The sequence below is a fragment of the Oryctolagus cuniculus genome, chromosome 20 (assembly GCF_964237555.1).
Source record: "Oryctolagus cuniculus chromosome 20, mOryCun1.1, whole genome shotgun sequence".
Taxonomy (NCBI): Eukaryota; Metazoa; Chordata; class Mammalia; order Lagomorpha; family Leporidae; genus Oryctolagus; species Oryctolagus cuniculus.
In genome coordinates, this window is record NC_091451.1 from 29,102,109 (window position 1) to 29,116,147 (window position 14,039).

Below are 14,039 nucleotides of genomic sequence, written 5' to 3' on the forward strand. Positions count from 1 at the left end.
ATGGCATATTGCTGACGGATGTGCTCTCTAGAGGGCTTCAAATTCACTTACAGCATTTTGCTAGTTGGGCACACATTTAATTTTCTTGGCACTATATTCAATGATCTGCAGCCTTGAACTTAAATGGTGAATTTTTCAGGGACATTTCATCATGTGCTTCACATAGCAGAACACAAACTACAAAAAAAGAAAACTCTTTGGAAAGTGCTGTTAAAGTTTAATTGCATCACAGTATGATTTTATATTATATATTATCCAAATATATTCTTATCAAATCATTATAAAAATGCATTCACTTAATTTCAAAGTCCAGGTGATTTTATCATCCTTTCTATACTATAACTGCCACTGCACTGAAGAGAAAGTAAAAGATATGAGAGAAAATATGAATTATATGTTTGTTTGTAAAACCACTGCTACATACTTGAATGTCACACTAAATTGTAAAAGCAAGAAAAAAATTCACAAACTAATATACAAGCCTTTCTTCATAAGCTGTCCAGGGTTATTAACTAATGGGACCATTTTGCATGGATTTTCAAGTCTGGCAATATTCTACATGACAAGGGGCATTCAAGATGCTTATGTTGTATAAGTGGAAGCTTCTCCAGTTAGCAGTAAAAGAAAAAAGTAGCGAAACTGCTTTATCTAGGCACATATTTTACTTAAATCATATGAGAAAACTTGTGTCATCCTTTCACTATTATGAGACAACATTATTGTGCACACTGAACTTAAACAATTTTTCCCAAGTTCACAAATGGTATGTTTCAGAGAAGAGTTGCGCTTTAGGCAAACTAACTCTATGGGACAGTACCTCTGGAAACTCACTCGTTGAGCACATACACAAATTGTTCTAGGACTTGTGCCATATGCTTTTGAAGATTAGCTTAAGTCCATCTTCACAACAATAATGTGATGAGTACCTTTGAGTACCTTGTTATGTCCATTTTATGAATGAAAAAATGATATATAGAATGATTAGAGTTGATCAAGCATGAAGGACAGCAAAGATGAAAATAGGATTAAAAAAAACTTTATTCTAGCAATTCTATGGCCATATCCTTTTTTTTTTTCATTTTGCATCTCTGACATCAGGATTTATGTTTAATTACTTTCACCCAAATAACAAGGGTGACATGTTTGTCATTGCCTGCTGCCTGCTGGTGACTAAATTAGGTCATAACTACTCTCTCTCTCTCTCTTTTTAAAGATTTATTTATTTATTTGAAAGAGTTAACACATAGAGAGAAGGAGAGAGAGAGAGAGAGAAAGAGAGAAGTCTTCCACCCGCTGGTTCACTCCCCAATTGGCAGCAATGGCCAGAGCTGTGCTGATCTGAAGCCAGGAGCCAGGAGCCTCTTCTGAGTCTCCCACATGGGTGCAGAGGCCCAAGGACTTGGGCCATAGCAGAGAGCTGGATAGGAAGTGGAGCAGCCAGGACTGGAGCCGGCATCCATATGGGATGCCAGTGCTGCAGGTGGTGGCTTTACCTGCTATGTCACAGTGCCAGCCCCCACAACAATGTCAACCCTTTAACTGAGTTACATACATTTTTTTAAAAAATGTATTTATTTTTATTTGAAAGTCAGAGTTATACAGAGAGAGGAGAGGCAGAGAGAGAGACGTCTTCCATCTGCTGGTTCACTTCCCAATTGGCCACAATGGCCAGAACTGCGTCGATCCGAAGCCGGTAGTCAGGAGCTTCTTCCAGGTCTCCCATGTGGGTGAAGGGGCCCCAGGAATCAGGCCATCTTCCATCCCTTTCCCAGGCCACAGCAGAGAGCTAGATCAGAAGTCGAACAGCAGGGATCCGAACCGGTGCCCAAATGGGATACCAGCACTGCAGGTGGAGCTTCACCCAATATGCCACAGCACCAGCCCCACATGCATTGTTAAAACTACAGATGTTAAGTATAATTGACATTTAAAATATCTTTAATGAGACCTTATTATTCTATAGTTTAGCACCAAAGCTAAAAGTTATTACTCAGGTGTTTTTTTCTTTCAGTGTGTTACATTACCAGTGATTTCTTTTTTTACACTGGAGATATTTAGATTTGACAAAATCAAGTAGGTATATTGGAATTTAAACCAACAAATAGGCATAATAATGCATTTATTTTCTATGTTCCCATGATATTTTTCTATCAATCTGATCTTATATATTAGTGAAAAAATGGCATAAAAGTACAATAGTTAATGATATTATTTAAAAACTATCATGCATAATTTTATGTAAAAGTTTTGCATACACTGTGAAATATTATAGAATATGAAGACCTTTAAGAAATTAATAAAATATTTTCTTTTTAAAGATGGTTTTCTCCTAGATCATTTTGGGGATTTAATAAAAGTGTTGAACCAGATCAATCTGTGAGAGGATTTTGTCTACTATGCAAAGAGATTGCCATATTATATTTCAACCCTTTCATTGAGCGAACATAATAAAATTCAAGAAATTGTCTACTAAAAAGAGTGTGTTTTTCTGCTTCCTACAGAACAAGGCACCCAGGCACGTATCTAAATAAATTGACCTTATAAATTAAACTGACTAATTACAATCCCTCTCTAAGATTACTTTAGAAAGATTCTCAGTAACAAGAAATAGATACATCATCAAAAAGTAGATTTCAGAAACACTAAATAGTTGCAAATAAGATGCTGTTTTGCTCTGCTTAGAAAAATTTCATTTATAGCATCTCTCATTTTCAAGTTACTCTCATGATATCTATCTGCTATTGATAATTAATCTACATAATGACATTCCTGAAGATGATGCCATATCTCTGGACACTGAAGTGTGTCCAACAAGCCATTAAAATCCTATTAAACTGTATTTACCAGTCTCAAATTAAAAATAAACATTGGTAGTACATAAGAGAAAATAATGATCATAGTGACCTTGAGATCCTCCTGAAATAATGGTGAACTAAGACTGGAACATTTATTGATGGAAATTAACTAGAAGTTTTGGACAAGAGCTAGAACATTTGTGTTTCCTTATGAATATTTAGCAAATAAAATTTTGGATGAGCTATCAGAAGTTTTCTGTTTAGTTTTTTTAAAGAAGTCATGGATGTAAATGACTTCACATAAATGTTATAAATGGGTCTGGTGCTGTGGCACAGTGGGTTAACACCCCGGCATGAAGCGCCAGCATCCCTTATGGGCACTGGTTTGAGACCCGGCTGCTCCACTTGTGATCCAGCTCTCTGCTATAGCCTGGGAAAGCAGTAGAAGATGGCCCAAGTCCTTGGGCCCCTGCACCTGAATGGGAGACCTGGAAGAAGCTCCAGGCTCCTGGCTTCAGATCGGTGCAGCTCCAGCCGTTGTGGCCAATTGAGGAGTGAGCCATTGGATGGAAGACCTCTCTCTCTCTCTCTCTCTCTCTCTGCCTCTCCTCTCTCAGTGTAACTGTAAATTTCAAATAAATAAATAAAAATTTATACATGAAAGTGTCTTTTATGTACCTACAGTACCTTCTACCTTAATAGTGAATATCAAAACTGTTGTGGAAAATCTCAGCTTAAGTCTCAGTTAAATCTAGAGGAGAGTGTTATCACCCAAAAAATAGTGGAGAAGTTCCCAGAGATTTCCCCTTTTTTCAAATTAAAGAAGCTTGTAACAAATTTGAAGTATTGTTTGCTACTAAAGTTTTATCTTCATTCTTCACTGTTTAGCAAATTACTATGGGGAACCATTGAGAGCCTATTGGGCGAAAGATCTACCTCTATGGGAGAATGGATCCTATTGTAAGAAATGAGTAGGGATCAGGAATTAGATGTAGAAGAGTGCTTTTGAGCATGGTTCAGTTGCCACTATTGAACTATGTTCCTTTCTCTTTTCTGGGTGCTGCATAACTACATCTTTGAGAAGTAGCTGAAAGTAAGCATATTGAGAACTATTTGAGCTCTGGAATATATTGCTAGTGACCTTTATGATTCATGAGATCATATTTTCAACATAAAAAGAATGATTGGTCGACGCCATGGCTCACTAGGCTAATCCTCAGCCTTGCGGCGCCGGCATACAGGGTTCTAGTCCTGGTCGGGGCGCCGGATTCTGTCCCGGTTGCCCCTCTTCCAGGCCAGCTCTATGCTGTGGCCCGGGAGTGCAGTGGAGGATGGCCCAGGTGCTTGGGCCCTGCACCCCATGGGAGACCAGGAGAAGCACCTGGCTCCTGGCTTCAGATCAGCGCAATGCGCCGGCCGCAGTGTGCTGGCCGCAGCGGCCATTGGAGGGTGAACCAACGACAAAAGGAAGACCTTTCTCTCTGTCTTTCTGTCTCTCACTGTCCACTCTGCCTGTAAAAAAAAAAAAAAAAAAAAAAAAAAAAAAAAGAACGATTGACCTTTCCTACCTTTCCCATGGAACACCACGCAGCTTTGATGACTCGGAAGCTCAGCGGGTCCAGTTGAAAATCTGGAGAAGATATTAGAGATCAGTCAGTTATGAGAGCCCTTGAAGTCCCTGCTGTAGCAGTCATAGTTGGCACCCTCCAGGAAACTGCTAACTCTATGTGTTACCAAGAGAAAACATGGTTTTTCTGAGGAAAACACTTATAAATGACACTTTAGCCTGACAAAGCAACAAACACCATATGAAACACATGCTATCAATTCCAATAAAATATCTGGGAGAGGGTAGAACTTTGTGGCAGTTAGAGATCCTGATCAGCGCTGAAAGACAAATGTATATAGATAAATTTTTCACTTTAATGAGTTCTTATTTTTATTTATTGATTAATGACAGTAGTTTTACATTAATTTCAGGGCTTTTTCCTTCACTGCCCTTTAAAAACAAGCATATTGCCCCCCAAATATCCTGCTTGTAGTTTGATAAAGATCCTCTGTTAAGAAAAGAGTCAACTCTAATGCAGGTTGTACCACTCCAAACTGAGAGCCTTTTTGTCATTTAGGCACCTGATTAAAGTTGTCCTCTTTCCTGGTAGGTACCAGGTATAAAACTCAGGATGAGAGTAACACTTAATCTGTGATGCTCTTGACAATGTGCTCAGTGGTCCAAATGTAGTCTATCAGTGTAGCTCCACGGAAGCTCAGAAGCTCTCAAAGATGAAAAATTCTACTTAGAGGTACATATATTTTTCTGCCTGAGCTGAATCTTAAAGCTGCAAGAACAAGGTGGAAAATTATAAGATACATATACTGTTTTTCAAAATTGAACTCATATGGTATATAGATATTTTATTCCACAGTAACAACAGTTTCTCCAATTTTTTTAAATCACCATTAGGGTATCCAATAACTCTATTGTGACACTATCCATGTTTAACACAGGCCTCATAGATCAAATCTCAGTCCCACAAGGCTGGTCCCACTTGAGATGTCAGTTTTAGTTGACCATGTTTAAATTTGACATGTCCTACAGCTTTGCAGAGAGGCAGTATTGTAGCCAGTGATGTTAATCTGAGGCACAATTATTGATAATTGAAAATGTTCCTCTATACAATCCTCTTCCTAATTTTTGATAGTTTACCAGAGTACTCATAGTACTCAGGAAATTTTCTACTTAAGCTAACAGGTTTACTAGAAAGTGTTCAATTCAGGAAAAGCCAAATGGAAGATAAGCGTAAGACAAGTTATGGACTGGGAAGTGATGGAGTTTCCATTCCTTCTCTGGAAATGCCACTTCCAAAGCACATCAGTGTGTTCACAAACCTGTGCACCATAGGAACCCCATCAACAGGGGTGGGGAACATCTATACCCCAGGTTTTATCTGGCCCATGTATTCATTTGGTCTGGCCCTGGCAAGGCAACCACAGGCAGGACTCGAAATTCAATACATCTATAGCAGGCTAATTTTGAAATTTATAATTTTGTGTGGCTCACGAATGATGTATAAACATCCAAGTGGTCCACGGCAGAAAAAAATTTCCCTCCTCCTGATGGAATTTTTTGTTTTTATTTTTATTTTTAATGATAGAAAAACAGAATAGGCAAGAGAGAGAACTCCCAACTGCTGGTTCACTCTCCAAATTCCTACAACATCCACGTCTGGGTCAGTCCAGAGCTAGGAGCTGGAAACTCAATCCCCCACAAGGCTGACAGGAGCCTAACCACTTGGCCATCATTGCTGACCCAAGGGTCTTTATTGGCAGGAAGCTGGGGTCAGGAGTTGTAGGTCTTATTACATCATCATGATTGAATAGATAATTGGTCATTGATTATTAAACTAAAATTTCAGCCATTCATTCTTGATCAGAGGTCAGGAAATGGGGCCAAAAATCCCAATTGTATAACCAATACTTGTCCTTTCTGAGGACCAGTCACATCTGAAGCGTTCTAACCTCTCTCCCTACAAATCATCTTGATAGCATAAAAAGGACACTAAGCTCCAAGGTCCATGGGCAAAACTCAAACATATAATCTTTGTGACACCACAGAGGGGAAGAATTTCCAGTATAAGAAATTATACAGGAGGCAGGATCACAATACAACTTCTGATTGCTGTCTCAGAGAACGAGAAACTATCAACTAGGGCCTAATATATAATAGTCTCAGACTTTGAAATATTGCCAAGTTTATTTGTAACTTTTATTATGCTCCAGTGATTATGAATAAAACTTAATATTGGGAATAGTCTGAACATTAAAAATGTCTCTTTCTGGACAAGTGGAAAGAAGGAAAGATGGAAAGACAAATTCCTTTTCCATTCAAGATTACACTAGTGCTCAAATATATAGAGTGAGACAATTGGTTACTATTTCAAAATAAGCAGCAGCAGGAAGAGTTCTGGGCCTATAACAAGAAAGAAAAGGGATTCTTTAAGTTCTCACACTTATGGAGAGCTGAGAAAAGTGTTGTCTTCCTGCAGAAAATCTTGTACTGGCTTCTCTGATAACATGTTCCTGAATTCTGATTGTTTTGTTCATATAGTAGTGAAGAGTTACACTGCTGTTTCACGCAATGGACCTAATTGTCATGTTAACCAGATTAAACATTTGGATAATGTTTAAATAAAAGTGCCAAGCTAACTTTGTCTAAAGTTCTTCGACCATCCACATCTCAGGGTAGGTGTTTGGCCTAAATTAAGATGCTGGTTGGGATATCTGCATCCCATGTTCCAGTGCCAAAGTGAGAGTCAAGAGTCTGTTCCTGATTGGAGGTTGCTGCTAATGCACATTCTGGAAGGCCATGGTGATGGATCAGTGTTGTCCCTGCCACCCATATGGTGAACCTGGCCAGAACTTCCAGCTCCCATTTTCAGCCTGGTAAGCCTGGCCCGTACAGCCTTTAGGGGACTGAATCCCTGCATCAGCGTTCTCTCTCTCTCTCTCTCTCTCTCTCAACTCTTTCTGTATTTCTCGTTCTCAATTAAACAAATGTACACATTTTTAAAATCTCTCAGGCAATTAAAATATAGAAAACATACCAAATTCATACAAGAGGAGTTTTTAAAAAGTTCACAGAAACTGGAATTAAAAGATAAATTTAGTGTATGAAAGTACAGAAATGCATGCATAGTTTTTTTCCTGATATGAATTTTCTGCAAACTTTGAAAATCTTTTATAAATAATACAAGCAAATTCTCTAGAAAATTAGAGTGGTTGCAAGAAAAATGGAATCTATAACAGTTGCACAATACTTCTTCTGTTCTTTTCAATAGTAAAAGGCATATTTTACTGCTGTCTTGAATTATGATTTCAAAAATCCTGTTTGCAATTATGCTACCTATTCTAAAAAGTCTTTCACTTAAGGAATGGAATATTCTTACAGATTGACTCATTATATTCAGACTTGAATAAATAATTCATTATTTAAAATAATTTTAAGCTGCATTCCAAATAACTATAAAATCAGACTGAAATACACAGCAGCAGAATTATTATATTAGTAGTAGGCTGTTACTTTCACTTGAGAACAGAGAAATATGAAACATTTGTATTATTTAGACTTAAAGTGTTTGAACAAATTAGCTGCTCTTGATATAAATATATGATTATCATCCTTTTGAGTCTAGAGAGCTCACTGATTTATTGATTTTATATGTCCACGTCCACAAAGCTTTCATTTGGCAAAGGATGACAAGAAACACATTGAATTGTTTCAATACACACTCATAAGATGCTCCCTGCACCATTCATTCTTATGCTCATATTCTGTTGGGCCAATTAAAAAACCAAGAGAAATTTCTTAATGCCTCAGAATTCCCAATTGTCCAATTAGATTACATAAAAATAGGGTAAAATAAAACGAAAACACCATATTTAAGAAAGTTCACTTTTAAAATAACCAAAACATTGGTATCACAAAGAACTCTGAGTTGGACGAAAGGGATTTTGTTTGACAATATCCTTATACGATGTCTCCTCAAAGTAGTGTTGCCTGTTTAAAGCACTTGAGAAGCAATACTCTATCATTATATTCAGAATCTCAAAGAAGTAGCCTGTTTGATTATTATTATTTATTTGTTATTTACTTATATTTGTATCATGATATTTATTTTTGATAATTATGATATTATATTTGTATCAGAAATGAAAACCAAAAAATGTTGCCAGCATTTCAATTCACAGGTAATTCTAGTACACTATTTTCTGGGACAGGTATTTTGTGCAGAAGCTAATCACCTCTTGGGATGAGTGTTTGATTAGAGTCCTAGTTACTCTGTTTCAGTTCAGACTTCCTGTTAATATGCATTCTGGGAGGCAGCAGGTGATAATTCAAGTACTTGGGTCCCTCCACCCATATGAGAGACCCAGATGGAGTTCTAAACTCCTGATTTTGACTTGACTATTGCAGTCATTTGGAGACTGAATCAGCAATCAGAAGATCTCTATCTCTCTCTGCACAACACCCTCCCCACCACCTTTCAAATAAAAATGAAAAATTTTCAAATGCACATATAAAAATGTGTTTGTCTTATTTAGTCAGTTGAATTAGAAACAGGACTGCCTGGTAGCAACTTTTTTATCTCTCTGATTGCTATTATTAATATTGGGGATTTATTAATAAGCATGTGATGATATCGTATGGCACCCCAAATTCCGGTAACATATGTGGCATCCCAGATGGGACTTCTGGGGAACTTTAAAGGGCCACATTTTCATATATATATTTAGGGGGTCATTTCCAATATCACTTTGGGTGGTACAAAGGGGAAAAACAGGTTTTGTTGCCTAATAACCACACAGTCTCAGAAAGTGGGAGTCCAAACATGGTGCAGGGTCCACTTCCTATGGTGAAGGGTGGGTCTTCCACTCCACTATGTCAGTTTCTGGTAAAAACACGTGGTTGCCAAGAAGGTGGACACCGTAAGGACTTATATCCTTGCTGGAAGATGCAGAGCAAATCCCACCCACGAGATGATGCCCCTCCCCCCGCCCCCCATAGCTGCTTGCATGCTACTTGCCTGGTTTGCATGCGATATATTTTACTTTATTTTGGAAAGTTGGCTATACACCCAGGTTTTCTGTAACTTTCTGAGATGTCAGATGAGGTATAGAGGTATTCTGTAACTTTCTGAGAATAAAATCTCCAAAGGTGGGACACAGAGACACTCAGCAGAGAGCATCAAGACCCGAGTTCTCTGCAGGCCGTAGACAGTATGATTAGATTAGATGCAGCCAAACAAGCTCTTTTTAAAGATTTATTTATTTATTTGAAAGTCAGAGTTACACAGAGAGAGGAGAGGCAGAGAGAGAGAGAGGTCCTCCATCCATTGGCTCACTCCTCAGATGGCTGCAACAGCCGGAGCTGTGCCAATCTGAAGCCAGGAGCCAGGAGCTTCTTCCAGGTGCAGGGGCCCAAGGACTTGGGCCATCTTCTACTGCCTTCCCAGGCCATAGTAGAGAGCTGGATCAGAAGTGGAGCAGCCAGGTCTTGAACTGGTGCCCATGTGAGATGCCGGCGCTTCAGGGCAGGGTGTTAACTCGCTGTGCCACAGCGCCGGCCCCAAGAAACCAGAGTTACACAGAGAGAGAAGGAGAGGCAGAGAGACAGAGAGAAATGTCTTCCACCTGCTGGTTCACTCCCCAGATGGTCGCAATGGCTAGAGCTGCACTGATCTGAAGCCAAGAGCTAAAAGTTTCTACTGTGTCTCCCACGTGGGTTCAGGGCCCCAAGGTCTTGGGCCATCTTCTACTGCTTTCCCAGGCCATGGCAGAGAGCTGGATTGGAAGTGGAGCAGCCGGACTTGAACTGGCACCCAAATGGGATGCCGACATTGCAGGCGGCAGCTTTACCTGCTATGCCACAGCGCCGGCCCCCAGAAGCTCTTCAGTAGAGATATCTCTTGTGTCATTAACACTCATGATTTATAGGATGAGGAAGAAAAAGAATATCTGCATGCCTATGTAGCGATGGCACTTCCTGGTCCAAGGAAAGGCCTGATTCAAATATAAGGTCCCTAGGACTCAGTCTATAGTAGCTGCTTGTTCTTCCACTAAACTAACCCAGATATACTGAGTCTGTTTGCTCAGTTCTAGAAAACATTAAATAAATGAGCTTTTGGGGACATCTGTACTTATCTCCCCATTGATAGCTAGCTTCTACAGCAATTTTCTTTCACATATTTCTTGTTATTAAAAGGAAAGAACTTTGCTATGATGAACACAAAACAAAGCCCATGATCTTCACCAATGTATTACACTTTGCATGAACACAGTGGTATAATTCTGTATGAGTTCTTGTGGAGTAGGAAGTTTGGAAGGTAGATGACATGATTTTGAATGCCATTTTTCATTATGTAAATCTACTCTCATTGTTGGGTTCAAGTTAGTGACATACTGTCATTGAATGTAGCCCCAGAAGGAGCTGCACACAATGCATTCTTATCGCATAATATAAACCAGTCCCATCATGTTGCTGGGTAAGCAGGTGATATGTCATCCAAACTGATTACAATTTATATACCTTAAGTGGCACTGTGGATTTTTAATATGGGCCAACAGATGTAAATCAGGACAGACCAAAGAAAATGTGGACATATAAATGCTCCCACACTGGTAGAATATAAACAACTAGAAAACATTCAAGGAATCTTCCTCTTCTTAGAACCCAAGACCTTGTGGTTCATTGGCTTGTTTATCCTCTGAATGTTCATGGGATCTTCATTGATGATGAACTTCTTTTGTTCCTACTATTACTAATTTGTGTTCTCTTCCTTATTTTCTTGGCATATTTAGAGTTTTTTTTGATTAAAAATAGCTTTGTTGCATGGGCTATGTATTGCAACTGGTTAAACCACTGCTTGAGAGGTCCAAATTCCTTATCAGAGTACATGGGATCCCATTTCAGAGTCCTGCCTCTGATTCTAATCCAGCTTCCTGCTAATGTACATCCTGAAAGGCATAAGGTGATGGCTGAAGTGCTTGGGTCCTTATCCATGTGGGAGACACAGATGGAATTCCTGGTTGCTGGCTTGGGCATGCCTAGCCTTGCCTGTTGCAGGCATTGGAGTATAAACCTGTGGATGGAAGATCTCTCTCTCTCGCTCGCTCGCACGCTCTCTCTCTCACACACACACACACACACACACTTTCTGTCTCTATCACTATGCCTTTCAAATTTTTAAAAATCTTTTAAAAATAGCTTTGCAGTTCACTGATATATTCATTATTTTCTATAGTCAATTTCATTGGCATCTGTTCTAATTTATTATTATTATTCAATTACTTCTGCTTACTTTGGACTAATTTTTTCTTACTTTTCTAGTTTCCCAAGGTAGCTTAGGTGATTGATTTTTTTTTTTTTTTTGACAGGCAGAGTGGACAGTAAGAGAGAGAGAAAGGTCTTCCTTTTTCCGTTGGTTCACCCCACAATGGCCGCTGCAGCTGGCGTACCATGCTGATCCGAAGCCAGAAGCCAGGAGCCAGGTGCTTCTCCTGGTCTCCCATGAGGGTGCATGGCCCAAGCACCTGGGCCATCCTCCACTGCACTCCCGGGCCACAGCAGAGAGCTGGACTGGAAGAGGAGCAACCGGGAAAGAATCCGGTGCCCCGACCGGCACTAGAACACCGGGTGTCAGCACAGCAGGCGGAGGATTAGCCTGTTGAGCCATGGCGCCGGCTAGGTGATTGATTTTTATACCTTCTTTGTTCTAACATGTGCAGTGAATGCTGTAAGTTTCCCTCTAACGACTGCTTTCACTGTGTTCCATAAATGTTGATAAGTTGTGTTTTTTTATTTAGTTCTAAATATTTTTAAATTTTAACTTATTGTTATTTAGAAATCTGTTATTTAAGCTCCAAATATTTGAGAACTTTCCAGCTAGTTTAATTACTTTGTGGTTTGAGAATAGATATTATATAATGTATATTCTATTAAATTAATTAAGGTGTGCTATACTGCCTAAAATATGGTCTGTCTTGGTGAATGTTTTTCGTGAGCTTAAGAAGAATGTGTATTCTGCTCTGGGGTGAAGTAGTTCATTGATATCCGTCCATTATATTCAGCTGATTGATGGTGTTGGTGAGTTGTTTTTGTCCTTACTGGTTTTCTTCGGCATCCATCCATTTTTGACAGAGCAGGGTGCCTGAAGCCTCTAACCACAATAGTGAATTCATGCATGTACCTTGCAGTTCTGTTTGGGTTCACACATTTTTGCACTGTTTTTACATAATTGAAGTTAAGAATTATTTTTTTTTCTTGGAAAACTTACCCTTTTATTATTATATATTTCCTCTCTGTATTCCTGATAACTTTCCTGACTCTAAGGTCAGCTGTTCTGTAAATGTTCTGTCCAAACTTAACAATAGCTAATCTTTTCCTTTCAATTAGTGTAGCTCATTTAAGAATTTGATAAAAATTTACAGATTACTTTTCATCCTTGATTTTGTATGTTTAGTGAGGTTTCTCATCATAGAAGAGTTTGATTTTGTTTTTGTCCTAAACTTCCCTTGAAGGGACTTTTCTCTGATTTCTGAAACTTAGGTTCTTTGAAACTGCCTAGAAACCAGTAATTTCTGCCATTTTTGGTATTATATTTTGTCTGCTTGTCCCAAATCGTGAAGTGTCCTGTAGAAATTATCAATCCTGCTAAACAGCTCCATTTTCTTTTTGGCCTTAAATTGCTAGTCAGTTTCTGTGCTTATAGCACAAAATATAGCACTATTTTTGAGATTTAATAAAGTGATCCATGTTTTTGACACACTTTGGTATACCTATGTATTATGTAGGAAATGCAACATCAGATAATCCCACCAAAACTCCAAGTAGTTTTGGGAATGAGGGTGTGGTTAGGAATTTAGTTAACAACAATTAAGGTTCTTATTGGTGTAAACTGTCCTAAACAACCAACAAATTTCTGTGAATAATTTACTAGTTAGGATTGAGTAGCCAGCATTTCAAGGTACTTTTCCAAAGTTACAAAATTACAGGATAACAGAGGTGGGCTTCACACTCAGTTTCTTTACCATGCCTTACTACAGTACTCTCCTACATGCATCTGAGCACACTTCTTAATGGTGTCCATTATGGTCAGTAGGTGATACTGCCAAGGGAATTTGTTCATTACACATATTTTGTAGGATTAAAAATCAAGACTATCTATTTTCAGTTTAGGTTATCTACTGTCTAGAAATTCACTTTTCCGGGGACACAGGATAGAAAATTCCTTGACCTTTCTTTCTCTGTGATATTCCACACAAAATTCACAATTTTTTTTTTTTTAAGAAAGGAGATACTCTCTTAGGCATTAATTAATTTGTTCAATATTTACTATTCTGGTTTGCTTGCTGGTTTATGTGCTAGACAATGTCCTAAAAACATGGATAAATTTATGAATAGATCTATGAACAAATTATAGTAGGAAATGCTTACTCTTCTCCAAAGAGAGGAAAGTAGCTGAACTTTCATTTTCACAATGAAGTTTCTAATCTCCTCTGGAATGCTTACTGTAGATCTTCTTGAATCAGACCATTTAGAACATTCAAGTTGTGATTGGTTGGCAAGACTATTTCCCAGATGTCGTTCCTGTGTTGAGGTTATGTGCAATGATAGAAAAGGTAGTAAATTCCTTACTCCTGTGTTCTCCATTAGGGGGAATTTGTCCCCATATTCCAGGCTTCTGCTGC

General features: G+C 38.6%; 1 pseudogene; it reads left to right on the forward strand.

The window, feature by feature from the left end:
* The first annotated feature begins 5,389 nt into the window (after positions 1–5,389).
* On the forward strand, positions 5,390–5,506 carry LOC127484675 (U4 spliceosomal RNA; annotated as a pseudogene).
* The last annotated feature ends 8,533 nt before the right edge of the window (positions 5,507–14,039 follow it).